This window comes from Triturus cristatus, chromosome 4_2, assembly GCF_964204655.1.
Source record: "Triturus cristatus chromosome 4_2, aTriCri1.1, whole genome shotgun sequence".
In the NCBI taxonomy this organism is placed as follows: domain Eukaryota; kingdom Metazoa; phylum Chordata; class Amphibia; order Caudata; family Salamandridae; genus Triturus; species Triturus cristatus.
The window spans coordinates 804,716,373-804,743,252 of record NC_140586.1 but is presented as its reverse complement, the minus strand read 5'-3'; the positions used below and the strand labels follow the sequence as shown (position 1 = coordinate 804,743,252).

General features: G+C 50.7%; 1 protein-coding gene across 1 annotated transcript in view; it reads right to left on the bottom strand.

Moving 5' to 3' along the window:
- The window catches only part of LOC146835090 (uncharacterized), a 355,325-nt gene extending 352,409 nt beyond the window's left edge, over positions 1-2,916 (bottom strand). Inside the window, exon 1 of the transcript XR_014960380.1 lies at positions 2,834-2,916. The gene's annotated coding sequence lies outside the window, so the exon portion shown is untranslated. The remainder of the gene's footprint in view (positions 1-2,833) is intronic.
- Positions 2,917-26,880: the final 23,964 nt, after the last annotated feature.

The window sequence follows — 26,880 nt, the reverse complement described above, 5'->3', positions numbered from 1 at the left end:
CCTGCATTGCCCACCCCATAGGGGGTGCATGCATAACACTACCAGTATAGCCCACCCCACTGGGGGTGGATGCCTAACACTACCAGCATTGCCCACTTCATAGGGTGTGGATGCAGAGCACCACCAGCATAGCCCACCCCAGAGGGGGTGTATGCCTAACACCACCATCCTTGGCCACCCCTTAGGGGATGGATGCCTAACACTACCAGCATTGGCCACCCCTTAGTGGGTAGATGCAGAACACCACCAGCATTGCCCACCCCATAGGGCGTGGATGCACAACACCATGAGCATTGCCCACCCCATAGGGGGTGGATGCAGAACACTCCCCCAGTGCTGCTATGCCTAAATTGTGTTTATTGTGTACAGTGCCTACAAAATTGATGCATTAACTGCTTAACTGCGGCGAAAATTCCATCGCGGTGCAGTGCTTTGATCAAGATGGCGGGCCATGTCGGCCTACGGACGTGCGCAGCACTATGGAGGTAGTGCTCGCGACGGCTGTTGGCCGTTAGAAGCAGCGAAGGGGTTAAGTGATACATTGGACAAAAAACCCATATCTGTAGTGACAAAAAGGTGAGTGTTGGTCTCAATCCCCCATCATTTTCAAGCACATAGGGGCAATTGGGTATAACCCCCCTCAATGTAGTGACAAAAATGTGAGTGTGGGGTGCAATCCCCCAGCTATTGCAAGTACATAGGGGTAATGGGGGATAAGCCCCCCATCATTGTAGTGACAAAAAGGTTAGTGTGGGCTTCCATCCCCCATCATTTTATAGCACATAGGGGCAATGGGGTATGAACCCAACCATCACTGTAGTGACAAAAAGGTGAGTGTTGGTTTCAATCCCCCATCATTTTCATACACATAGGGGCAATGGGGTATAACCCCACTCACTGTAGTGACAAAAATGTGAGTGTGGGGTTCAATCCCCCAGCTATTGCAAGTACATAGTGGTAATGGGGGATAAGCCCCCATCACTGTAGTGACAAAAAGGTCAGTGTGGGGTGCAATCCCCCAGCCATTGCAATCACATAGGGGTAATGGGGGATAAGCCCCCGATCACTGTAGTGACAAAAATGGGAATGTATGTCTCACACACCCAGCATGTCCGACCAATCATTTTCTTTTTGGGCCTAAAAACACAAGCAATGTAGTGATAAAATAGTGGTTGTGTGCAAAAACAGAACTGTTGAGGCCAACATCGTTGAGTGTGTCAGATACCCTCAGCCATGAACAGCCAATCAGTGCTCTTGGGGGCTAACACTGCCAGCAATGTTCAATTGGACAATGTAACATGTGACCATCCAAACTGACTAAACACATTTTTGTCACGAGCAGACACAATATCAAAGGATTCAATCTGAATCTACATTTATTGATGAGAACCAGTACCACAATGTGGCATCAAAGTCAAATGCAAAACATAAGGGATGTGCAGAGTGTAGATGTAGGCGTCCCAGGGACAGTAAAGCAAAAAACTAAACTAAACATCCATTCAATGGCATTGAAACACATTCAAAATATATGGGTGAAGACGCACAAAGACAACCAACCAGCCACACACTGCAGAACAAACACAACATCTGTGTGAGTGTTGAGGTTTTTTTGCCTGGCACAGTACACACGATGTGGGTCAGGACTCCACTGAGACATATGCGTGTCGTGGCCTTGAATCTTCAAGATCGTATGTTGCTCTGTAGGGTCCACATCCTGATAGCCCCAAGGTCTAATTGATTATACAGATTTAATGGAGCGATCAAGTGGGGGAAGGGAAGGATGGGAACAGCGGGGAAGGAGACCTGTAATGAGAGCAAGAACATTTAGAACACCGTACACCAATACATGCACAATGATACCTGATTGAATATCTGATTATACCTGTAAAAATAAAATTCTTACTGAGTCATAGACAGCTTTTCATGGTGAAAGACTCCACTAAGATCTAAGAATGGAACCACATGTTAATAACCTTTCCTGGCAAACAATCCTGTTAATGAGAACCCCTACTCTCGAGAAACAACACCTTACCCAGGATTCTGCAGAATGGAAACAGGGGTGAAGAGCTGTCTTCCCGTATGCTCAAGTACCCCTGCGGTGACAGAACACAAAGAAACAAACAAGTGCCCCAGCACTATTAACGATGTTGCATACACGGTGGTATAACTCAAAGGCAAAAAAAAACAAAGAAGTCCAGGAGTAACATCAATTCCTTAGGGTGATAGCTAGATGTCACTCTTCTTATATATACTCATAACTGTGGCTCCGATATTCCAAAGGTAAACAATAATTATAGTCAGCTTGTAACCCTTGGTAGGAGCAACCAATGCGTAATGCTATTACCAAAATACAACTTGTCAAAACAAATTAGGAAATCTCAAATAGTTCCTTGGATAACAATACTTCTTCACTCAGAATGTAAACGCCATTGTTTGCCAGATTGTCCTGGCTGAATGTGTTCTCTCTGCATGAGTTGGGACTCAACTCCCCAACGCGAGAGAACACCAATGGATAGCTTTATCAGTTGGGTAATGGCAGCCGCAAAACAACCGCAGACTGCAATTACTCGAGTGTGGTGAACGTGGTTTGACAAGACGGCATACACCACACTTTTTAGGGATTAAACAATTCTTCCACATACAGTACAACTGGGGAATTGATAGAAAGATACATGCTGCTCAAATTTGCCCCGCAAGAACTGGGAATAATGGGTCAACCAACGGGGAGAAATTAGCAGACAAAATGACTCCAGAGAAATTAGGCCACTGCTTACTGAGCACACAACAATTAAACGAAAGAACTTGGAAGTAGTGGTGCTTGTAGCACACTTACCGGACCTCCTCTCGACACAGACGAAGCTCAGCAGCAATAGTAAACGGCACCCACCCGGTGCTCAGGAAGTGATTAAATGCAACTCCTTCCTAGAACGGAATGACGTCCGTGACGTCAGATACCCATGGCATCATGGGAGATGTAGGTTTCCGGGTTCTATGCCAATTCTCGATCCTACCTCTGACTCTGCAGTGTTTTACAGACACCCCTCCGGTGCGACTTGACAATTTGTGCAGATTACAATCTGGAAGGATACCATAATTGGGGATAGTGAATGTGGCCAATCGGGCATAGTTTGAGGAGCGGGTACACAAAAGTCACATGTGGAACAAGCCTGTTGGAACACCATACAAAACATCAAGAGACTGACTCTCTTCCGCAGTACCCTCAAGGCCACATCACTGTGCTGACAGTATCACGTCTGCTGAGCCTCTGTCATGCTAAATTAGGATGTGTGCCATACTTTAGAGCCCAATCACTCTTGCACACTGTCACGTACGTTGCAAGAACCACTGTCAACAAACACACCATAATATTACTCCCACGGCATGGCCCGTAATGTAAGGCCACATAATAGGTAGGGGTCTTGCCAAGAGACATGTGACATTTGGCCAGTCTAAACACCACACACCTTGTTCAGCATCAATGTGCCTCATCCAAGCCTAAATTGACTGGTGACATTGCACAGTCACCCATGACAGTATGTACCACTGGCTGCATGACAAGTAACACATCATTGACCACACATCATTGTGATCAAACTACAAACATGGGTCCATGTACTGATGTGTATGACCAATATGTCAATCACCATATCAGCAAGGTACATCCAGTATGTCACATACTAGGGCACGCACAGTTTATGGTTGAACAAGAGGTGCCAGACACACATATGTATGTGACACAAATCCACAGCATCTGTCCACAACAACACATACTCAAACCCTGAAGGGCAACAGGAGTAAACACACTCACAGAAGAATGACATTTTTGAGTGTATTTGTACAATGAAGCACACAGGAGATAGCCCACGACAACACACAACTCCACAGACAATCTAAATACATACATGGTGCTCCCACTGCAACAAACATGAGGTGGTTGTGTAACAGCTGTCAGCGCTACATGTGTAGACCAGATTCCTACTTGAGATGTAGAAAAGCATGGAGCAACAATGTAAAAGGCAGTCAACATGTGTTGACTTTGTGCTTTGCACACAATTCAAGATCTGACCATTTACAACATTAACTTCTTTGGCATGTCTATCACATCAACTCTGCATCTAGCTACAAGTTCTGCATCAGGTGCAGAGCAATACAATTGTCAAAATGAATATGCTAACTGTTTACTGCAGAAGACTTGGAAGATACATGTTTCACCAGATAGGACACAACAACTGTGTCAGTAGGCTCCAATGCACAGGTAAATGTGTAAGCTAATCTCCCTGCACTGTTGACAACTCCAGGAGTGGTGGTGGGATTTGCGTTGAATAAACACAATACACATAGCTAGGCATTACACATGTGGAAACTTGTAAATCTGTTTAGGATGGAGTACATGTGTGTTAGAAATGGGGGTGTCTAGTTGGCCATGGCTGGCGCCAATGTCCAAATAGGGACCCTTCTTACTAAGTCAGGGCAAGTGGGCTACCCCCTTTGATAACCCCTGCTCAACCCTGTGGTAACGTAGCATGAGCAGTTAGGCCTATCTCAGAGGAAGTGTGTGAAGCGTTTATGGGCACGTACAAAGATGCAGTAATGACACCACAAAAGGACACAACTCAGGTAGATATAGAAAATAATATCTTTATCCAACAGTTTAACTCAAAGACTCTGAAAGCGTTTCAACAACTACAATTTACGTCAACCCATAGGGACTAAAAGAGACAACAACGTATTCACACAAAGCGGGACACAGACTGAGTTCAGGCCCGGGGCCTCATCGACCCGTTGTGCACCAGGTACCTGCCGTTGGAACGGACTACAGCACGCAGCTTCTGGAAGAAGCGGAGACGGTGACAGGCAGACTCCCAGCGACCACAGGTCTTGGAGGCTGAGGTCCGCAGCGTGCACTCACAGTGGTTCGGGCACTCGGGGGCAGGCGGGCGCTCAGTGGCAGCAGCGCGCGGCTGCAGCGGCCCAGGCTGGTGGTGACAATGACTCTCATCGTGCAGCTCCCTGGTGGGCTCATAGCGGCAGCAGCTCTCTCTAGCTGCGGCGGCCCACAGAACAAATCCCAAGGATGCAAAGTTGTCAAAGGTGCGGGCGCTCAGCGGCCACAGCTCTCGCTTAGCTGCAGCGGCCCACAGAACAAATCCCAAGGATGCAAAGTTGACAATGGTGCAAGCGCTTAGCGGCCACAGCTCTCTCTTAGCAGTGGCGGCCCGCGGGGCAAATTACGAGGCTGAACAATAGCACAAGGGGGGGTGGCACTCAGCTGCTACAGCTCTCACCTGGCTGCGGTGGCCCACGGGACAAATTACGATGATGCACAGTAGCAACGGGTGTGGGCATTCAGCGGCTACCGGCTCTCTCTTGGCTGCGGCGACCCATGGGACAGATCACGATGGTGCACAGTAGCAAAGGGTGCGGGCACTCAGCGGCAGCAGCTCTCTCTTGGCTGCGGCGGCCCACGGGACAAATCGAGATGTTGCACAGTAGCAAAGGGTGTGGGCACTCAGCAGCAGCAGCTCTCTCTTGGCTGCGGCGGCCCATGGGACGAATCACGATGGTGCAGAGTAGCAAAGGGTGCGGGCACTCAGCGGCAGCAGCTCTCTCTTGGCTGTGGTGGCCCACGGGACAGATCACGATGGTGCACCATAGCAAAGGGTGTGGGCACTCAGCAGCAGCAGCTCTCTCTGAGCTGCGGTGGCCCACGGGACAAATCACGATGGTGCACAGTGGCAAAGGGTGCGGGCACTCAGCGGCAGCAGCTCTCTCTTGGCTGCGGCGGCCCAGTGGGACAGATCATGATGGTGCACCGAAGCAAAGGGTATGGGCACTCAGCGGCAGCAGCTCTGTCTTAGCTGCGGCGGCCCATGGGACAATTTAGGGTCTCGACCAAGCGGGCACCACGGTTGACGCTCAGCGGCCACAGCGCTCTCTTGACTGCAGCGGTACACGCAGATTCAGCGGAAGGTCCAAAGGTGCTGATTCAGGTGGGCTCTCAGCAGCGGCAGCTCTCTCTTAGCTACAGCAGCCCACACAGATGCAGCGAAAGGTTTGAAGATACAGATTTAGGCGGGCTCTCAGCGGCGGCAGCTCTCTTAGCTGCAGCGGCCCACACGGATCCAGCAAAAGATTTGAAGATACAGATTTAGGCGTGCTCTCAGCGGTGGCAGCTCTCTCTTAGCTGCAGCGGCCCACACAGGTTTAGCAAGAAGATTCAAAGGTTCAGAGACAGGTGGGCACTCAGCGGCGGTAGCTCTCCCTTAGCTGCAGTGGCCCGCACAGGTTCAGCGAAAGTTTAGAAAGTCTTAATTCCGATTCAGGTGGGCTCTCAGCGGCGGCAGCTCTCTCTTAGCTGCAGCGGCCCGCACAGGTTTAGCAAAAGTTCAGAAGCGCCCAGTCCACAGTCCTCACAGTAGAACTAGAGTCTCCGGATTACTCGGCAGAGGCCTCACCTGCAAGCAGAGCTCCTCGCACAGGAATTATGACGGTGGACGGAGTGAAGTCTAATGTCCCTGAGACTTCTGCAGGAGGCGCTCTCGATTTAGGCCCTCGGGTAGTTTCTTCGGCAAGCTTGATAAAAGTTGCAAAGTCCTTTCCTCTGTTCACTTGGACAGAGTTTTGTCTTGACATCCAGAAGGAACACACTTGTTCAAAGTTCCAGCACAGCCTTTTATACCTAAAAAAGTCTTTGTTCTCTAAGGTTGCAAATCACTGACTCCTGTCAGAACCAGTTCGGTGGGGTCGGGGAGCACTTGGTTTACGAGGCAACATCCTGCCCTTTCAGAATGAGGGGGTCTGCTATCAGACATCCAGTGGGAGGTGGAGCCATCATTCACCTTGCCAGGCACGGCCCTGCTCGGAACAAAGAGTCACCCCTCCTCATGCTCTGAATACCGATCTCTCTCTCCAGCCAGGTCTGACCCAGCTGGCCCTGCTGCTTCAAAACCAGACGGCCAATACACATACGCGCAACAGCCTACAGTAAAGCTTAGGCAAGAAACTACCACGTTTTCAGGAAAGGTTTTTCAACACATTCAATATATAAACGGTCCTTACTAAAAGGTGCCCCTCAATGTCCTGATCATATACATCTCAAACTCGAGGGTCCTATCAGGTTCCTAGGGCCCGATAGGATAATAGAAAGCAATTTTTGACCGGCCCATCCTGGCCTATGAGAATGGATCGTTTTGCAGTAGCAACAGTGAAATGGAAGGTAACTCACTATTGAAACAGGCTACACCGATGTAGGTATTATAGTTATTCTTATTCATGCAGTCATTTATATACAGGGAGCATGTGCGCTGTGGCACTGAGTAGCAGTGGCACAGTGCCCAGAACATCTAAATCCAGCCAATATAAAAGATAGGGAGAGTAGAGAGGACGGGAGACCCACGCCAATGAAGCCAGGTCTAACAATGTGCATAACGTGATATGTATTGGACGCATTTGGAATTTTAACACTGTCTCAGAATACTTAAACACTCAAGGAGACCTATAAAAAAGACATGTTGCCATCAGGCCGTAGGAAAGGTAGAAACTGCTGAGTGTGAGCAGTCATAGACACATACAAGTGCCAAACTTGGTAAAGCAGCTGACTGATTAAAAATACGCAGATGTTGCTAACACAAATCTGCCTCGGCAAATTAAAAAGGCGCCACATGTGTGTTTGCCCACAGTGCAGGCCCTTGTGTCCACCCAACCCGGCTGTCACCATAATGATTTGATTCTACTGGTGCACCCACATCTCGGACACTCAAAGTCCAATAGGTAGAGAAAGCACTGGACTACTCAGCACACAGAATGATTCTCACACAGGAACATCTGCAGGTACTACAGTCTTGGCAGGAAATGGGCTTTGCAGACAGAGACCAATGCTCACATGACACACACCATGGTCTCAGGATATGTCACAGATTTACACACTGCAAAAACCAAAGGAAATGATGGGCGGAGTGTTGAACATTGCAAGTACTCACCCCCAGTCAACTGATCTGGGTTTAACCCATCACCGTTCTTTAGCCCACTCTGACACCCCGTTCAGACATGGCCATATGCAAATCAGTCTGACCCTGTGCCTTATGGGAACAGTCCAGCCCGAACTGCCAAGCCATGTCTTCCCTGGACCGGAAACAAGCTTCCTAGGACCGGTTTCTGGCATTTCAGCCGTCTTCAGCCAGGCTTGCTTGAATCCAGTGGTAAAGTGAGCAAGGGACTCACGTCTGGGCATACCCTGCCAACTTATGGCGAACAAAGCAAAAACCAAAGGAAATGATGGACAGAGTGTTGAACATTGCAAGCACTCACCCCCAGTCAACTGACCTGGGTTTAGTCCATCACCGTTCTTTAGCCCACTCTGCCACCCCAGTTCAGACATGGCCATATGCAAATCAATCTGACCCTGTGCCTCATGGGAACAGTCCAGCCCGAACTGCCAAGCCATGTCTTCCCTGGACAGGAAACAAGCTTCCTAGGACCGGTTTCTGGCATATCAGCCATCTTCAGCCAGGCTTGCTTAAATCTAGTGGCAAAGTGGGCAAGGGACTCACGTTTAAGCATACCCCGCCAACTTATGGCAAACAAAGCAAAAACCAAAGGAAATGATGGACGGAGTATTGAACATTGCAAGCACTCACCCCCAGTCAACTGATCTGGGTTTAATCCATCACCGTTCTTTAGCCCACTCTGCCACCCCAGTTCAGACATGACCATATGCAAATCAGTCTGACCCTGTGCCTCATGGGAACAGTCCAGCCCGAACTGCCATGTCTTCCCTGGACCGGAAACAAGCTTCCTAGGAACGGTTTCTGGCATTTCAGCCGTCTTCAGCCAGGCTTGCTTGAATCCAGTGGCAAAGTGAGCAAGGGACTCACGTCTGAGCATACCCTGCCAACTTATGGCGAACAAAGCAAAAACCAAAGGAAATGATGGACGGAGTGTTGAACATTGCAAGCACTCACCCCAGTCAACTGATCTGGGTTTAATCCATCACCGTTCTTTAGCCCACTCTGCCACCCCAGTTCAGACATGGCCATATGCAAATCAGTCTGACCCTGTGCCTCATGGGAACAGTCCAGCCCGAACTGCCAAGCCATATCTTCCCTGGATCGGAAACAAGCTTTCTAGGACCGGTTTCTGGCATTTCAGCCGTCTTCAGCCAGGCTTGCTTGAATCCAGTGGCAAAGTGAGCAAGGGACTCACGTCTGAGCATACCCTGCCAACTTATGGCGAACAAAGAAAAACCCAAGGAAATGATGGACGGAGTGTTGAACATTGCAAGCACTCACCCCAAGTCAACTGATCTGGGTTTAATCCATCATCGTTCTTTAGCCCACTCTGCCACCCCAGTTCAGACATGGCCATATGCAAATCAGTCTGACCCTGTGCCTCATGGGAACAGTCCAGCCCGAACGGCCAAGCAATGTCTTCCCTGGACTGGAAACAAGCTTCCTAGGACGGGTGTCTGGCATTTCAGCCGTCTTCAGCCAGGCTTGCTTGAATCCAGTGGCAAATTAAGCAAGGGACTCACGTCTGAGCATACCCTGCCAACTTATGGCGAACAAAGCAAAAGCCAAAGGAAATGATGGATGGAGTGTTCAACATTGCAAGCACTCACCCGCAGTCAACTGATCTGGGTTTATTCCATCACCGTTCTTTAGCCCACTCTGCCGCCCCAGTTCAGACATGGCCATATGCAAATCAGTCTGACCCTGTGCCTCATGGGAACAGTCCAGCCCGAACTGCCAAGCCATGTCTTCCCTGGACCGGAAACAAGCTTCCTAGGACCGGTTTCTGGCATTTCAGCCGTCTTCAGCCAGGCTTGCTTGAATCCAGTGGCAAAGTGAGCAAGGGACTCACGTCTGAGCATACCCTGCCAACTTATGGCGAACAAAGCAAAAACCAAAGGAAATGATGGACGGAGTGTTGATCATTGCAAGCACTCACCCCAGTCAACTGATCTGGGTTTAATCCATCACCGTTCTTTAGCCCACTCTGCCACCCCAGTTCAGACATGGCCGTATGTAAATTAGTCTGACCCTGTGCCTCATGGGAACAGTCCAGCCCGAACTGCCAAGCCATGTCTTCCCGGGACCGGAAACAAGCTTCCTATGACCGGTTTCTGACATTTCAGCCGTCTTCAGCCAGGCTTGCTTGAATCCAGTGGCAAAGTGAGCAAGGGACTCACGTCTGAGCATACCCTGCCAACTTATGGCAAACAAAGCAAAAACCCAAGGAAATGATGGACGGAGTATTGAATATTGCAAGCACTCACCCCCAGTGAACTGATGTGGGTTTAATCCATCACCGTTCTTTAGCCCACTCTGCCACCCCAGGTCAGACATGGAACATATACAAATCAGTCTGACCCTGTGCCTCATGGGAACAGTCCAGCCCGAACTGCCAAGCCATGTCTTCCCTGGACCGGAAACAAGCTTCTTAGGACCGGTTTCTGGCATTTCAGCCATCTTCAGCCAGGCTTGCTTGAATCCAGTGGCAAAGTGAGCAAGGGACTCACATCTGAGCATACCCTGCCAACTTATGGCAAACAAAGCAAAAACCCAAGGAAATGATGAACGGAGTGTTGAACATTGCAAGCACTCACCCCCAGTCAACTGATCTGGGTTTAATCCGTCACCGTTCTTTAGCCCACTCTGCCACCCCAGGTCAGACATGGAACATATACAAATCAGTCTGACTCTGTGCCTCATGGGAACAGTCCAGCCCGAACTGCCAAGCCATGTCTTCCCTGGAACGGAAACAAGCTGCCTAGGACCGGTTTCTGGCATTTCAACCGTCTTCAGCCAGGCTTGTTTGAATCCAGTGGCAAAGTGAGCAAGGGACTCACGTCTGAGCATACCCTGCCAACTAATGGCGAACAAAGCAAAAACCAAAGGAAATGATGGACGGAGTGTTGAATATTGCAAGCACTCACCCCCAGTCAACTGATCTGGGTTTAATCCATCACCGTTCTTTAGCCCACTCTGCCACCCCAGTTCAGACATGGCCATATGCAAATCAGTCTGACCCTGTGCCTCATGGGAACAGTCCAGCCCGAACTGCCAAGCCATATCTTCCCTGGACCGGAAACAAGCTTTCTAGGACCGGTTTCTGGCATTTCAGCCGTCTTCAGCCAGGCTTGCTTGAATCCAGTGGCAAAGTGAGCAAGGGACTCACGTCTGAGCATACCCTGCCAACTTATGGCGAACAAAGAAAAACCCAAGGAAATGATGGACGGAGTGTTGAACATTGCAAGCACTCACCCCAAGTCAACTGATCTGGGTTTAATCCATCATCGTTCTTTAGCCCACTCTGCCACCCCAGTTCAGACATGGCCATATGCAAATCAGTCTGACCCTGTGCCTCATGGGAACAGTCCAGCCCGAACGGCCAAGCAATGTCTTCCCTGGACTGGAAACAAGCTTCCTAGGACGGGTGTCTGGCATTTCAGCCGTCTTCAGCCAGGCTTGCTTGAATCCAGTGGCAAATTAAGCAAGGGACTCACGTCTGAGCATACCCTGCCAACTTATGGCGAACAAAGCAAAAGCCAAAGGAAATGATGGATGGAGTGTTCAACATTGCAAGCACTCACCCGCAGTCAACTGATCTGGGTTTATTCCATCACCGTTCTTTAGCCCACTCTGCCGCCCCAGTTCAGACATGGCCATATGCAAATCAGTCTGACCCTGTGCCTCATGGGAACAGTCCAGCCCGAACTGCCAAGCCATGTCTTCCCTGGACCGGAAACAAGCTTCCTAGGACCGGTTTCTGGCATTTCAGCCGTCTTCAGCCAGGCTTGCTTGAATCCAGTGGCAAAGTGAGCAAGGGACTCACGTCTGAGCATACCCTGCCAACTTATGGCGAACAAAGCAAAAACCAAAGGAAATGATGGACGGAGTGTTGATCATTGCAAGCACTCACCCCAGTCAACTGATCTGGGTTTAATCCATCACCGTTCTTTAGCCCACTCTGCCACCCCAGTTCAGACATGGCCGTATGTAAATTAGTCTGACCCTGTGCCTCATGGGAACAGTCCAGCCCGAACTGCCAAGCCATGTCTTCCCGGGACCGGAAACAAGCTTCCTATGACCGGTTTCTGACATTTCAGCCGTCTTCAGCCAGGCTTGCTTGAATCCAGTGGCAAAGTGAGCAAGGGACTCACGTCTGAGCATACCCTGCCAACTTATGGCAAACAAAGCAAAAACCCAAGGAAATGATGGACGGAGTATTGAATATTGCAAGCACTCACCCCCAGTGAACTGATGTGGGTTTAATCCATCACCGTTCTTTAGCCCACTCTGCCACCCCAGGTCAGACATGGAACATATACAAATCAGTCTGACCCTGTGCCTCATGGGAACAGTCCAGCCCGAACTGCCAAGCCATGTCTTCCCTGGACCGGAAACAAGCTTCTTAGGACCGGTTTCTGGCATTTCAGCCATCTTCAGCCAGGCTTGCTTGAATCCAGTGGCAAAGTGAGCAAGGGACTCACATCTGAGCATACCCTGCCAACTTATGGCAAACAAAGCAAAAACCCAAGGAAATGATGGACGGAGTGTTGAACATTGCAAGCACTCACCCCCAGTCAACTGATCTGGGTTTAATCCATCACCGTTCTTTAGCCCACTCTGCCACCCCAGGTCAGACATGGAACATATACAAATCAGTCTGACTCTGTGCCTCATGGGAACAGTCCAGCCCGAACTGCCAAGCCATGTCTTCCCTGGAACGGAAACAAGCTGCCTAGGACCGGTTTCTGGCATTTCAGCCGTCTTCAGCCAGGCTTGTTTGAATCCAGTGGCAAAGTGAGCAAGGGACTCACGTCTGAGCATACCCTGCCAACTAATGGCGAACAAAGCAAAAACCAAAGGAAATGATGGACGGAGTGTTGAATATTGCAAGCACTCACCCCCAGTCAACTGATCTGGGTTTAATCCATCACCGTTCTTTAGCCCACTCTGCCACCCCAGTTCAGACATGGCCATATGCAAATCAGTCTGACCCTGTGCCTCATGGGAACAGTCCAGCCCGAACTGCCAAGCCATGTCTTCCCTGGACCGGAAACAAGCTTCCTAGGACCGGTTTCTGGCATTTCAGCCGTCTTCAGCCAGGCTTGCTTGAATCCAGTGGCAAAGTGAGCAAGGGACTCACGTCTGAGCATACCCTGCCAACTGATGGCGAACAAAGCAAAAACCAAAGGAAATGATGGACGGAGTGTTGAACATTGCAAACACTCACCCCCAGTCAACTGATCTGGGTTTAATCCATCACCGTTCTTTAGCCCACTCTGCCACCCCAGTCCAGACATGGGCCTATGCAAATCAGTCTGACCCTGTGCCTCATGGGAACAGTCCAGCTCGAACTGCCAAGCCCTGTCTTCCCTGGACCGGAAACAAGCTTCTTAGGACCGGTTTCTGGCATTTCAGCCGTCTTCAGCCATGCTTGCTTGAATCCAGTGGCAAAGTGAGCAAGGGACTCACATCTGAGAATACCCTGCCAACTTATGGCGAACAAAGCAAAAACCAAAGGAAATGATGGACGGAGTGTTGAACATTGCAAGCACTCACCCAGTCAACTGATCTGGGTTTAATCCATCACCGTTCTTTAGCCCACTCTGCCACCCCAGTTCAGACATGGCCATATGCAAATCAGTCTGACCCTGTGCCTCATGGGAACAGTCCAGCCCGAACTGCCAAGCAATGTCCTCCCTGGACCGGAAACAAGCTTCTTAGGACCGGTTGCTGGCATTTCAGCCGTCTTCAGCCATGCTTGCTTGAATCCAGTGGCAAAGTGAGCAAGGGACTCACATCTGAGCATACCCTGCCAACTTATGGCGAACAAAGCAAAACCCAAAGGAAATGATGGACGGAGTGTTGAGCATTGCAAGCACTCACCCCAGTCAACTGATCTGGGTTTAATCCATCACCGTTCTTCTGCCCTCTCTGCCACCCCAGTTCAGACATGGCCATATGCAACTCAGTCTGACCCTGTGCCTCATGGGAACAGTCCAGCCCGAACTGCCAAGCCACATCTTCCCTGGACCGGAAAGTAGCTTCCTAGGACCGGTTTCTGGCATTTCAGCCGTCTTCAGCCAGGCTTGCTTGAATCCAGTGGCAAAGTGAGCAAGGGACTCACGTCTGAGCATACCCTGCCAACTTATGGCAAACAAAGCAAAAACCCAAGGAAATGATGGATGGAGTGTTGAACATTGCAAGCACTCACCCCCAGTCAACTGATCTGGGTTTAATCCATCACCGTTCTTTAGCCCACTCTGCCACCCCAGGTCAGACATGGAACATATACAAATCAATCTGACCCTGTGCCTCATGGGAACAGTCCAGCCCGAACTGCCAAGCCATGTCTTCCCTGGAACGGAAACAAGATTCCTAGGACCGGTTTCTGGCATTTAAGACATCTTCAGCCAGGCTTCTTTGAATCCAGTGGCAAAGTGAGCAAGGGACTCACGTCTGAGCATACCCTGCCAACTAATGGCGAACAAATCAAAAACCAAAGGAAATGATGGACGGAGTGTTGAATATTGCAAGCACTCGCCGCCAGTCAACTGATCTGGGTTTAATCCATCACCGTTCTTTAGCCCACTCTGCCACCCCAGTTCAGACATGGCCATATGCAAATCAGTCTGACCCTGTGCCTCATGGGAACAGTCCAGCCAGAACTGCCAAGCCATGTCTTCCCTTGACCGGAAACAAACTTCTTAGGACCGGTTTCTGGCATTTCAGCCGTCTTCAGCCATGCTTGCTTGAATCCAGTGGCAAAGTGAGCAAGGGACTCACATCTGAGAATACCCTGCCAACTTATGGCGAACAAAGCAAAAACCAAAGGAAATGATGGACGGAGTGTTGAACATTGCAAACACTCACCCCAGTCAACTGATCTGGGTTTAATCCATCACCGTTCTTTAGCCCACTCTGCCACCCCAGTTCAGACATGGCCATATGCAAATCAGTCTGACCCTGTGCTTCATGGCAACAGTCCATCCCGAACTGCCAAGCCATGTCTTCCCTGGACCGGAAACAAGCTTCCTAGGACCGGTTTCTGGCATTTCAGCCGTTTTCAGCCAGGCTTGCTTGAATCCAGTGGCAAAGTGAGCAAGGGACTCACGTCTGAGCATACCCTGCCAACTTATGGCGAACAAAGCAAAAGCCAAAGAAAATGATGGACGGAGTGTTCAACATTGCAAGCACTCACCTGCAGTCAACTGATCTGGGTTTAATCCATCACCGTTCTTTAGCCCACTCTGCCGCCCCAGTTCAGACATGGCCATATGCAAATCAGTCTGACCCTGTGCCTCATGGGAACAGTCCAGCCCGAACTGCCAAGCCATGTCTTCCCTGGACCGGAAACAAGCTTCCTAGGACCGGTTTCTGGCATTTCAGCCGTCTTCAGCCAGGCTTGCTTGAATCCAGTGGCAAAGTGAGCAAGGGACTCACGTCTGAGCATACCCTGCCAACTTATGGCGAACAAAGCAAAAACCAAAGGAAATGATGGACGGAGTGTTGATCATTGCAAGCACTCACCCCAGTCAACTGATCTGGGTTTAATCCATCACCGTTCTTTAGCCCACTCTGCCACCCCAGTTCAGACATGGCCGTATGTAAATTAGTCTGACCCTGTGCCTCATGGGAACAGTCCAGCCCGAACTGCCAAGCCATGTCTTCCCTGGACCGGAAACAAGCTTCCTCTGACCGGTTTCTGACATTTCAGCCGTCTTCAGCCAGGCTTGCTTGAATCCAGTGGCAAAGTGAGCAAGGGACTCACGTCTGAGCATACCCTGCCAACTTATGGCAAACAAAGCAAAAACCCAAGGAAATGATAGACGGAGTATTGAATATTGCAAGCACTCACCCCCAGTGAACTGATCTGGGTTTAATCCATCACCGTTCTTTAGCCCACTCTGCCACCCCAGGTCAGACATGGAACATATACAAATCAGTCTGACCCTGTGCCTCATGGGAACAGTCCAGCCCGAACTGCCAAGCCATGTCTTCCCTGGACCGAAAACAAGCTTCCTAGGACCGGTTTCTGGCACTTCAGCCATCTTCAGCCAGGCTTGCTTGAATCCAGTGGCAAAGTGAGCAAGGGACTCACGTCTGAGCATACCCTGCCAACTTATGGCGAACAAAGCAAAAACCAAAGGAAATGATGGACGGAGTGTTGAATATTGCAAGCACTCACCCCCAGTCAACTGATCTGGGTTTAATCCATCACCGTTCTTTAGCCCACTCTGCCACCCCAGTTCAGACATGGCCATATGCAAATCAGTCTGACCCTGTGCCTCATGGGAACAGTCCAGCCCGAACTGCCAAGCCATGTCTTCCCTGGACCGGAAACAAGCTTCTTAGGACCGGTTTCTGGCATTTCAGCCATCTTCAGCCATGCTTGCTTGAATCCAGTGGCAAAGTGAGCAAGGGACTCACATCTGAGCATACCCTGCCAACTTATGGCGAACAAAGCAAAACCCAAAGGAAATGATGGGCGGAGTGTTGAGCATTGCAAGCACTCACCCCAGTCAACTGATCTGGGTTTAATCCATCACCGTTCTTCTGCCCTCTCTGCCACCCCAGTTCAGACATGGCCATATGCAAATCAGTCTGACCCTGTGCCTCATGGGAACAGTCCAGCCCGAACTGCCAAGCCATATCTTCCCTGGACCGGAAAGAAGCTTCCTAGGACCGGTTTCGGGCATTTCAGCCGTCTTCAGCCAGGCTTGCTTGAATCCAGTGGCAAAGTGAGCAAGGGACTCACATCTGAGCATACCCTGCCAACTTATGGCAAACAAAGCAAAAACCCAAGGAAATGATGGACGGAGTGTTGAACATTGCAAGCACTCACCCCCAGTCAACTGATCTGGGTTTAATCCATCACCGTTCTTTAGCCCACTCTGCCACCCCAGGTCAGACATGGAACATATACAAATCAGTCTGACCCTGTGCCTCATGGGAACAGTCCAGCCCGAACTGCCAAGCCATGTCTTCCCTGGAACGGAAACAAGCTGCCTAGGACCGGTTTTTGGCATTTCAGCCGTCTTCAGCCAGGCTTGTTTGAATCCAGTGGCAAAGTGAGCAAGGGACTCACGTCTGAGCATACCCTGCCAACTAATGGCGAACAAAGCAAAAACCAAAGGAAATGATGGACGGAGTGTTGAATATTGCAAGCACTCACCCCCAGTCAACTGATCTGGGTTTAATCCATCACCGTTCTTTAGCCCACTCTGCCACCCCAGTTCAGACATGGCCATATGCAAATCAGTCTGACCCTGTGCCTCATGGGAACAGTCCAGCCCGAACTGCCAAGCCATGTCTTCCCTGGACCGGAAACAAGCTTCCTATGACCGGTTTCTGGCATTTCAGCTGTCTTCAGCCAGGCTTGCTTGAATCCAGTGGCAAAGTGAGCAAGGGACTCACGTCTGAGCATACCCTGCCAACTGATGGCGAACAAAGCAAAAACCAAAGGAAATGATGGACGGAGTGTTGAACATTGCAAACATTCACCCCCAGTCAACTGATCTGGGTTTAATCCATCACCGTTCTTTAGCCCACTCTGCCACCCCAGTCCAGACATGGGCCTATGCAAATCAGTCTGACCCTGTGCCTCATGGGAACAGTCCAGCCCGAACTGCCAAGCCCTGTCTTCCCTGGACCGGAAACAAGCTTCTTAGGACCGGTTTCTGGCATTTCAGCCGTCTTCAGCCATGCTTGCTTGAATCCAGTGGCAAAGTGAGCAAGGGACTCACATCTGAGAATACCCTGCCAACTTATGGCGAACAAAGCAAAAACCAAAGGAAATGATGGACGGAGTGTTGAACATTGCAAGCACTCACCCAGTCAACTGATCTGGGTTTAATCCATCACCGTTCTTTAGCCCACTCTGCCACCCCAGTTCAGACATGGCCATATGCAAATCAGTCTGACCCTGTGCCTCATGGGAACAGTCCAGCCCGAACTGCCAAGCAATGTCCTCCCTGGACCGGAAACAAGCTTCTTAGGACCGGTTGCTGGCATTTCAGCCGTCTTCAGCCATGCTTGCTTGAATCCAGTGGCAAAGTGAGCAAGGGACTCACATCTGAGCATACCCTGCCAACTTATGGCGAACAAAGCAAAACCCAAAGGAAATGATGGACGGAGTGCTGAGCATTGCAAGCACTCACCCCAGTCAACTGATCTGGGTTTAATCCATCACCGTTCTTCTGCCCTCTCTGCCACCCCAGTTCAGACATGGCCATATGCAAATCAGTCTGACTCTGTGCCTCATGGGAACAGTCCAGCCCGAACTGCCAAGCCATATCTTCCCTGGACCGGAAAGTAGCTTCCTAGGACCGGTTTCTGGCATTTCAGCCGTCTTCAGCCAGGCTTGCTTGAATCCAGTGGCAAAGTGAGCAAGGGACTCACGTCTGAGCATACCCTGCCAACTTATGGCAAACAAAGCAAAAACCCAAGGAAATGATGGATGGAGTGTTGAACATTGCAAGCACTCACCCCCAGTAAACTGATCTGGGTTTAATCCATCACCCTTCTTTAGCCCACTCTGCCACCCCAGGTCAGACATGGAACATATACAAATCAATCTGACCCTGTGCCTCATGGGAACAGTCCAGCCCGAACTGCCAAGCCATGTCTTCCCTGGAACGGAAACAAGATTCCTAGGACCGGTTTCTGGCATTTCAGACATCTTCAGCCAGGCTTGTTTGAATCCAGTGGCAAAGTGAGCAAGGGACTCACGTCTGAGCATACCCTGCCAACTAATGGCGAACAAATCAAAAACCAAAGGAAATGATGGACGGAGTGTTGAATATTGCAAGCACTCGCCGCCAGTCAACTGATCTGGGTTTAATCCATCACCGTTCTTTAGCCCACTCTGCCACCCCAGTTCAGACATGGCCATATGCAAATCAGTCTGACCCTGTGCCTCATGGGAACAGACCAGCCAGAACTGCCAAGCCATGTCTTCCCTTGACCGGAAACAAACTTCTTAGGACCGGTTTCTGGCATTTCAGCCGTCTTCAGCCATGCTTGCTTGAATCCAGTGGCAAAGTGAGCAAGGGACTCACATCTGAGAATACCCTGCCAACTTATGGCGAACAAAGCAAAAACCAAAGGAAATGATGGACGGAGTGTTGAACATTGCAAGCACTCACCCCAGTCAACTGATCTGGGTTTAATCCATCACCGTTCTTTAGCCCACTCTGCCACCCCAGTTCAGACATGGCCATATGCAAATCAGTCTGACCCTGTGCCTCATGGGAACAGTCCAGCCCGAACTGCCAAGCCATGTCTTCCCTGGACCGGAAACAAGCTTCCTAGGACCGGTTTCTGGCATTTCAGCCGTTTTCAGCCAGGCTTGCTTGAATCCAGTGGCAAAGTGAGCAAGGGACTCACGTCTGAGCATACCCTGCCAACTTATGGCGAACAAAGCAAAAACCAAAGGAAATGATGGACGGAGTGTTGAACATTGCAAGAACTCACCCCAGTCAACTGATCTGGGTTTAATCCATCACCGTTCTTTAGCCCACTCTGCCACCCCAGTTCAGACATGGCCATATGCAAATCAGTCTGACCCTGTGCCTCATGGGAACAGTGCAGCCCGAACTGCCAAGCCATGTCTTCCCTGGACCAGAAACAAGCTTCCTAGGACCGGTTTCTGGCATTTCAGCCGTCTTCAGCTAGGCTTGCTTGAATCCAGTGGCAAAGTGAGAAAGGGACTCACGTCTGAGCATACCCTGCCAACTTATGGCGAACAAAGCAAATACCCAAGGAAATGATGGATGGAGTGTTGAACATTGCAAGTATTCACCCCCAGTCAACTGATCTGGGTTTAATCCATCACCGTTCTTTAGTCCACTCTGCCACCCCAGTTCAGACATGGCCATATGCAAATCAGTCTGACCCTGGGCCTCATGGGAACAGTCCAGCCCGAACTGCCAAGCCATGTTTTCCCTGGACTGGAAACCAGCTTCCTAGGACCAGTTTCTGGCATTTTAGCCGTCTTCAGCCAGGCTTGCTTGAATCCAGTGGCAAAGTGAGCAAGGGACTCACGTCTGAGCATACCCTGCCAACTTATGGCGAACAAAGCAAAAACCAAAGGAAATGATGGACGGAGTGTTGAACATTGCAAGCACTCACCCCCAGTCAACTGATCTGGGTTTAATTCATCACCGTTCTTTAACCCACTCTGCCACCCCAGTTCAGACATGGCCATATGCAAATCAGTCTGACAGTGTGCCTCATGGGAACAGTCCATCCCGAACTGCCAAGCCATGTCTTCCCTGGACCGGAAACAAGCTTCCTAGGACCGGTTTCTGGCATTTCAGCCGTCTCCAGCCAGGCTTGCTTGAATCCAGTGGCAAAGTGAGCAAGGGACTCACGTCTGAGCATACCCTGTCAACTTAAGGCGAACAAAGCAAAAACCAAAGGAAATGATGGACGGAGTGTTGAACATTGCAAGCACTCACCCCCAGTCAACTGACCTGGGTTTAATCCATCACCGTTCTTTAGCCCACTCTGCCACCCCAGTTGAGACATGGCCATATGCAAATCAGTCTGAACCTGTGCCTCATGGGAACAGTCCAGCCCGAACTGCCAAGCCATGTCTTCCCTGGACCAGAAACAAGCTTCCTTGGACCGGTTTCTGGCATTTCAGCCGTCTTCAACCATGCTTGCTTGAATCCAGTGGCAAAGTGAGCAAGGGACTCACATCTGAGCCTAGCCAGATTTACACACTGCCATGAGGTGATGTCACTACTGTGTAAGATCAGCTGTGTCAAGTTTGGTCTTGGCAGGGGTCTCCAATGTTCCAATTAAAGCTGGACAAGGATCCAACTATTCCAAACCAGAGAATACTTTGTTTCCATCAGCCTGCGAACATGAATGTCCCCAAAGTCACCTGCACGTAAGGAAACTCCATGTTGCACTGATGAGACCAGTGATGTGTTCATCATCAATGCACTAATCTGCATGTCCATCATAGACGCTTGTACCGTAGGAAAATTGTATAATGTGTACAAATGTCAGACAAACCTATGTTCAAAAGTGTAAGTCAAAGATGGGATGTCGTCAAAAGCAGGTCACACTCCGTGTACAAAACATTGTGGAACAGAACAACCTGCAATTGTTGTCAATGATGACTCTGATACATACTGTAATAGGACACTTATACCATGGACCACAGGCAGTCCCTCACATTGCTGAAACATCGTTTACAGTAAACAAGATTTCCACATCAATTTCTCTAGGATTCATTAAGAAATTTTTGTACACAAAATGCAATTCTACAACAGAAAATGTAATGCTTTATTCAGCCTTTGACAAAAAACCTCATAACATCAAGAACAATGTGGCCAATGGCCAGTCCTTTTTTTTAGTCTTTTAGGGGGGAAGCCTAATGCTTCGGACTCACTCTGTTGCCTGCACTGCTATAACCAGGGGACATCTCCCCTTGGAGTGGCATCTTTAGGGGCATGCCAGGCACCGCAGTGACAGGATTATGGTGTACCAGTATAGGTTATGGGAGAGATGGGGGCTACTGGAGTGTCGGGTTCCACTGCAGTGGACATGTCTGGTTCAGGGCTTGTGGGCTCCATTGCAGTGGACAGGTTTGATTGAGGGGTCATGGGCTCCACTGCAGTGGACAGGTCTGATTTAGGGGTTGTGGGCTCCACTTCAGTGGACAGGTCTGATTAAGGGGGTGGGGGCTCCACTGCAGTGTCTGGAACTGACAGAAGGTGTGGTGTTGTGGGAGGAGAAGCGCTTGTGGTAGGGGGAGGGCCTTATCATCTTGGGGATGGTGTAATGGTGTGTGGGTTAAACTGTGATGATTTGTGATGCTTGAACTTTGGGAGGAGTGGCCTGGGCTCGGGGTGAAGTAGGTTTTGTGGTGGCAGTGTTGGATGGTGGTGGGGTTTTTTATATCTTTGTTCTGGGGGATGTACGGGTGGGGGCCTCAGTCTTCCTACTCTTAGGGGAGGGTGTGCGGGCAGGGGTGGATCTCCTCTCTGTACTGGGTGATTTCCTCCTCCCCTTGTGAGTGTGGTCTGATGTATCAGTAGGGAAGAGGCCAAGGTCACAGAAGAAGACCCTCTGGGATGGGGGGGTTGCGGGAGAGTCAATGGTAGGGGTTTTGGAGGGAGAGATAGCTGAGGAATGCAAAGTGGATGGGTGTGTGTGTTTTTTGGCCCTATCCATTGTGTGTGTGATGTCAGTCCCCTGAGCATGCAAGCATGTTTTTTGGGACTTTGTGTAACGCCCTGAACGTCTCAGGATCGTTTAACAGACACGATAATGAGGACGCAACCACTTGTGAAGGGTTAGTTATTTTAATGAAGGCAAAAACAATACAACAAATAAACAAAAGTTATAGTCACTGGAATCCTCCAGGCTAAGTACGTTACCAGCCCACAGCACGGATGGTCCTAACCGTCCTCTGCATATACGCCGATCCCGGCGTATGCCAACAGAGGGCAGAAATGAAATGGCCGACAATGCCAATCGGTAGGCTGTGAGGGGCACGACGAGTGTTGGGGAGACTCGAGGAGTCAGGGAAACACCCAGCCGGGGTCTCTACCTGAAGGGAGCAGCCGCTCAACCTCTTCCTCAGACTGCACCGGGACGCGGAGTCACCTCCTGGTGATGCGTCACCGATACCCCAATCAAAAGCAAGAAGACTGAACCGAGAGCAGCCGCTCGATCGATCCTGTGGACTTCCGAGTCTGTAACGCGGCAAACACCTCCTGGTGTGCGTTACAGCTGGCAGTCCCTGTATCTCTGGTCGGGCTGGGAGTTACGACTCCAACCAGCAAAAGCGCCACTGCGCTTTGACTCAGCCGAGTCAAAAAGCGAAGCTCAATGGTTGACCGGTAGAGCTTCCGGGTCCTTCACAGGTGACGATGGGGCAAGACACGGCCCAGGGAGTAACGACTCGACCTACCTCCGTTCTTGCCTTACTGGAGCACCACTCCGGAACACTGCTCTTCACGAAGCAGGTACGTCGGTGTAAACACAATATCCGACAGCCTTGTACCTCCCGGTTCCTCCCTTTATAGGGCGTGTTTTCCTTGAGTTATGTAACAGCTCTCCTGTTTACATAAGGGCGTGTTTTCCCTTGAGTTATGTAACAGCTCTCCTGTTTACATAAGGGCGTGTTTTCCCTTGATTTATGTAACAGCTCTCCTGTTTACATAAGGGCGTGTTTTCCTTGAGTTATGTAACAGCTCTCCTGTTTACATAACCTCTCAACCGCTAAGCATCCTGGGAGATGTAGTCCGTTTACGCTGGTTACCGTTTTCCTCCCCTCGCATGACAGGAATTCTTGACAGTACATCCTCCCTCTCAGCGGCTCCCCACGGGTCCAGCGCTGGCAGGAAAACGCCGATGGAACAAGGAGACCAAGCGCGGAGCATGAACCCCTTCAGCCGGTTCCCATGATTGCTCCTCCGGGCCATAGCCTTTCCACGCAACCAGGTACCACAGCTTCCCCCTGCGCCATTTGGACGCCCGTATGCCCGACACTTCATACTCCACCTCCGACTCCACGCATACCGGCCTAGGTGTCCCAGACGGCTTGGAGGGTGCTGGTTTGAGCAATGATACATGAAAGACAGGGTGTATCCGCAATGACTGGGGCAAGCACACCTTCACGTTCACGGGACCCATACACTTGGTAATGTGATAGGGGCCCATGTACTTGGGATGGAACACACTGTTCTTTCGAAACCTCATGTTTCTTGTGGATATCCAGACGTAGTCTCCAGTGCGGTACAGTGGCCCGGGCCTTCTCTTCCTGTCGGCCGCAGCCTTGTATCGTCTCTTGGCCTCTATTAGGACAGCCCTTGAGCGCATCAACGTGTCTTTTATGTGTGCCACCCTGTCCGCTGTGGCGGGAATCCTGTCCTCTCTGAACGGATGTAGAAATGGCAAGAACCTGGGATGTTGGCCATAGTTGCTATAGAACGGAGATGACTGTGTGGAGCTGTGAGTGGCGTTGTTATAGGCTATCTCTGCAACCCATAGCAAGTCGACCCATTCTTCCCTGCCCTGGTCCACAAAACATCGCAGATACTGTTTGAGCGTTTGGTTCAGGCGCTCGGTTTGGCCGTCCGTTTGAGGGTGGTAGCTGGTGGACAGGGCGGTCTTAACATGCAGCGCAGTGCACCAAGTCTTCCAGAATTGCGCAGTAAACTGCGACCCCCGGTCCGACACGATCACCCCAGGTAATCCATGCAGTCGTACCACATTCTTTAGGAGTAGTGACGCCAATTCCCCGGCCGTAGGGACTCTCTTGCAGGGGATGAAGTGCCCCATTTTCGTCAAGTAATCCACCACCACCAGTATTGCCGTCATCCCCTGGTCTACCGGTAGGCCCACCACGAAGTCCAGTGATATGCTATCCCATGGTCTATCCGGGGTCGGAAGTGGATGTAAGAGCCCTTGGGTTCGGCCATGGTCGGCCTTCATGGTAGCACACGTAGGACACTCCTGTCCCCACCTCCTGACATCCACTCTCATGGTTGGCCACCAGAAATGCCGTCCCATGTTAGCCACCGTTTTTTCAAAGCCCAAATGACCTGCGCATGGAGAGTCATGGCACCAGATGAATGCTTGTTTCCTTAGCCTAGGCGTGGGTATCAACAGGCACCTGCCCTTCAGGGGTATCCCGTCCTTCAGCTGCCATTCTCTGTGACTGAGGAGCCACCTCCGCCATGCGAATGACCTGATCCCTCTCTTTATTCCCCTCAGGAAAGTATCCGGTTGGATAACCCCCAATACCATCCTCGGGGAAATGATGGAACGCTCGGTCGCAGGCAATGGTTCCTTAACTGCAGATTGACGGGACAGGGCGTCCGCCTTCCGGTTTTCCGTCCCCGGCCGATATGTGATGCGGAAGTTGAACCCCGCAAAGAAGATCATCCACCGCAGCTGCCTGGGAGAAAGGTGTCTTGTGGCCGTCATGAACTGTAGATTCCGATGGTCCGTGTACACCGATACCACATGTCTTGCCCCCATCAACCAATGCCTCCATTCGGTGAAGGCGTCCTTGATTGCGAGAAGCTCCTTCTCCGCAATATGGTAGTTGCGTTCGGCGTCGTTGAGTTTGCGGGACATGTACGCAACGGGATGAAGCACCCCTGTGTCGTGGTTGCGTTGGGACAAGATAGCCCCCAGCGCCACATCCGAAGCGTCCGCTTCCACCACGTAGGGGAGATCCGGATCGGGGTGAGCCAACACCGGCGCCTTACCAAAGGCGCTTTTCAGGGCCTCAAAGGCTGTGTTCGCTTCAGGGGACCAGACAAACTCCTTGGACTTCCTCAGTAGCTGTGTGATTGGGGCCACCAATCCTGAAAATCCATCTATAAACCGCCTGTAAAAGTTGGCGAAGCCAATGAAACTTTGGACGTCCTTCACGCTTTGGGGCACCGGCCATTCTTTCACCGCCTTGATCTTTCGTTCTGCCATCTCCTGTCCCTCTGGACTCAGCATCACTCCGAGGAATTCCACGGACGTGACGTGGAAGTCACACTTGCTGAGTTTACAAAACAGCTTGTTTTCCCTCAGCTTTTGGAGCACAGCATTGACGTGGTGTACGTGCTCCTCCACACTGGACGAGTAGATGAGGATGTCGTCGATATATACGACCACGTAGATATCCAACTCCTCTCTGAATACCTCATTCAAAAAGTACTGAAAGGCTGCCGGGGCGTTGCACAGACCGAACGGCATGACGAGGTACTCAAAAAGGCCGAACCGGGTCTTAAAGGCGGTCTTCCACTCGTCTCCGTCCCTCATGCGCACCAGATGGTATGCCCCTTTCAAATCCAACTTGGTGTAGATACGAGCTTTCTTGACCTGTTCCAGCAGTACACTGATGAGAGGCAAGGGGTACCGATTCTTTATGGTTATCGCATTCAATGCCCTAAAGTCCACACAGGCTCTCAGCTCCCCATTAGCTTTCGGGATGAAGAAGAGTGGCGAGGCGGCCGGAGACTTGGACGGGCGGATGAATCCTAGCTTGAGGAGTTTATCCAGGTACCCCCGGAGATGCACGTTTTCAGGCTCCGTCAGGGCATACAGCCTGCCGCTGGGAACGCTGGCCCCTGGCACCAGGTCGATCTGGCAGTCAAACTGTCTATGTGGTGGTAGCACTTCCGCCTTCACCTCATCAAATACATCCTCAAAACTGTGATAAGCCTGGGGGAGAGCCACATCTTTTTCTGCCGCTGTAGCCACCGTCTGACTCCCGCTCTCATCTGCGTCAAGGGATTCCGTTCTTTTTCCACAATGCAGGATGCAATACGGTGACGTCATTTCGACGCGATGTGTTGGCCAATCCACAGAGGGGTTGTGTTTCTGTAGCCACGGCAATCCCAATATGACGCCATATTGGGGCGCTCGGATGATGTTAAAATCGATTTGTTCCAAATGGTTCCTCCCATATCTCATCGGAAGGACCCCCGTGTGCTGCCCGATGGGCCCCGTCACCAATCGCCTTCCGTCTACAGCATAGACGTCTTCGGGTACAGCTTTGGGAAGAAGCACTAGCCCTAGCCTGCATGCCTCGTTGTGGTCCATAAACATGCCAGTGGCCCCTGAATCCACCATGGCCACAACGGGTATCCACTGGTCATGCACTCCCACGTGCACCGTGAGAAACAGGTGTCGGTGTCCCTTAGTGACCGAGTTGGAGAGTGAAGGGATGGATGAGTGACTCCGAGATGCCCCTTCTTTGGTCTGGGAGTCCTCTAGTTTTCCGCCGGTATGTCCACCACGGCTGTTACCGACCGGTTGGCCCGATAACGTGACGTCTTCGGTTTGGCAGGGCATTCACGTATGTAGTGGCCTTTTTTGCCACAATATAGGCACAATCCTTGTTTAC